The 2,871-nt window shown below is 38.2% G+C and overlaps 1 pseudogene; it reads left to right on the plus strand.

Annotated features, from left to right (window-relative positions):
* Positions 1–423: 423 nt before the first annotated feature.
* Positions 424–1,908, plus strand: LOC101318021 (poly(A) polymerase alpha-like; annotated as a pseudogene).
* Positions 1,909–2,871: the final 963 nt, after the last annotated feature.

A 2,871-nucleotide genomic window follows, 5' to 3' on the forward strand; every position in this document is an offset into this window, starting at 1 on the left:
TCATTTTAGCTATTCTGTAGGTGATGTAGAAGTGCACAGTAGTGAGGATTTATTTCAAGAAAGATTTAATTGCACTGTGCTTTACCTCCTCAACTCAAATGAGAGGAGCTTTGGGATCTATTAGAAAATCTTCAAATGTGTTTCCAAGAGCTTGAGGAACAAAAGGACAAGCATCTGACTTGTGCTTATGAATTTTAAAGGCAAGACCTATGGCTGGTACCACCCCTTGCTCTTGGCAGAGTGGAGAGGGCTGACCACAGAGCCGGCTCCTTTTTCAAAAAAGTAGGGAAGAGGTGCAGGTTTCCTGGGGATCAAATATGACCTTGAAAAAGGGATCCAATCTGGGTCTTCTTAGCATTTACTCCAACCCAGAGGACTGGTTGGAATACCTAGGACCCCAATTATAAACAGCTGAAAGCCAAGATGCCAAAGGTAAAGTTCTGTACAGTCAGCCAGAGAAAAGGCATTCCCCTAACCAAGGAGTTGAAGTGGGACGTCTCCAATTGGAAAATTGCTAAGGACCCCATAAATGCACCCTGTGGGAAGGAAAGAGGTATTATTGGAAAAATACTATCACCAGAGTACCCCAACACCTCATTCCAAATGAACCAACCACTTAAACTTGTGCCATTTTCACCATTGCCCTGGGGTCAGCCATGTAGTAATTAGCAAACAACTAAGAGAAGAAGTTAGTTCCTGTCCTTTTCCTGCTGCAGGATTCCAGTACTGGAGGAGGTCTGTGCGTAGGAAGGAGAAAAGTGTAACTGAATAAGTTTGGCATTTGAAATAACACTAGACTAGACTGGAGTTAAGTCATTACATGATGAACTTGTCAGTGCTTTAAAGAGATTTAAATATTTTTTACTGGTTAAGAGGGACTGGAAAAACCAGGGGGCATGTCAAGGATTTCAACCAGGGGGCATGTCAAGGATTTCATCCAGGGGCAGACAGAGAACTGACCCAGAGTAAGAATTAAAAGGAGGAGGTTGAGAAAGAATAAGGAAGAATTTCATATAATACAGGGGATTGACTTAATGTTTAAAAAAACAAAAAACTCTGATAACCTCAATGTTGATCCTCCCGATGATATTCAGTCTTTCACAGGCACAGTTTATAGGCAAGCAATAAGCAGCAAGATGTTTGAAGTTTACGTGAAAAGTGCTACAGTGCATTTAAAGACAAACCAACCTCAACTACTACCTAAGCATGTGCTTTAGAAAAAAGGCAAAATCATTCAACCGAAGGTGTCAGAGTGACACCTCTGAGTGACAACAGCCTCTACTGATCAATGAACAGTGATAACTGCGGGCCTGTGCCTTAACTTGAAGACTGGCCCATTGAACTGTTCTGACAGCTCTTGGGACAGAAACAGTTCTGCTCCAGTTATAACAGCAATATGTGTGACCAACATACAGGCTACTGAAGTTTCTGTGCCACAAGTAAATTCCAGTGAATGTTCGAGGGGTACATGGAGTGTAAGCATTCCTATTCCTATTCCTATTTCTCCACCACCAAAGCCTACAGCCTTTAGAGTCCATTCTTCAACAAGTCTGGTAAACCAACCACATAGACCTTCAGGGAACGTAGCCAAAAAATTTACCTAATCCTATAGTAGGAGTCAGAGGACATCCTCACCTCATAAAGAAGAGCATCCCAAGAAAACCAAAATGTAAGAGAATAAAACAAGTGAAGATGCTAACAGTCTTGTTTTGAGTGGGCATGAGAAAACAGAAATAAAGGAACAACTGTATATAAAAAAAATACAACTCAACTGGAAACTAAGAGACTTCTCTTTTGGCTTCTCAGAAAACATCAAGTACAAACCTCTCCAATATCCCTGGTCTCCCTGCAAATTCTATTCCAGTTATCAAGGATTCAATAAAACTGAGATTTAACTGGTCAAAATAACTTCAGTGGTCCATAAACAATATCTGCCAACTTAACCTGTTGTCTTCAAATGCTAAAAAAGGAGAATAGAGTGTACAAGATTAGACATGACTAAAAAAGGATTTAGGTTTATTTGCTGACCTCCCTGACTCGGCTAATCAGCATTTATTAGGAAGTCCTAATTAGTAAGTGCAGAGCCAGGAATGCTATTATTAATTTGTTATCAACAGTATGAAGGATGGCAGATATTGATAAACTTAGTTATTCTTTCTTAATCTGGCCAAAGAAAACTAACAGATTTTTCCAAATAACATGTTTTATGAATTCTCCATTGTGCTCCTTTCTGTCATATGTACATTTTTCATGAAAAATTTCAATTATTCAGTCTCTCCCTCTATCTTTCTAAATTAATTTTCCAGAGTTGGAGTATAGTCTTTACACCTTTCAGAGATGCATTAATTGAGGCTTTCTTTTCACCATTACTTAATAGGTCTAACATAGGTACACTATTTCTTCTTCCCACATTTTTGTTGTCTGTAGTCACTTTGCCTTCCCTTCCGCTACCTGAGAAAATATGGTATATTAACAAGTGAAATGCACAATGTCTGGTATTTTGTGTAGCTATGGATTTAGGATTTAGACTAATCTCGTTTTGTTTACACAATAGGGAAATTTCAGCTTTTTAAATACTTCATAGAATTGCACCCAAACTTTGCAAGTAGGAAACTTGGACATTTTCTTGGTAGTGACTTTTTAATTCTAATTTTCATAACCTAGAGATCAGGCTGTTGCTTTCACATGATGTATGTAGTATCTCATGACTGGAGTTTGTTTTGTCTTATAATATCTATACTCCTTTTGTTTTTCAAGAGCTATATTGTAAACAGATGATATATTACCTCATTGAAAATACATTTAAAACATGCACACACACACATACACACACACACAAACTTGCAAAAAAAACAAACAAACAAACAGCAA

This window comes from Tursiops truncatus, chromosome X, assembly GCF_011762595.2.
Source record: "Tursiops truncatus isolate mTurTru1 chromosome X, mTurTru1.mat.Y, whole genome shotgun sequence".
Taxonomy (NCBI): domain Eukaryota; kingdom Metazoa; phylum Chordata; class Mammalia; order Artiodactyla; family Delphinidae; genus Tursiops; species Tursiops truncatus.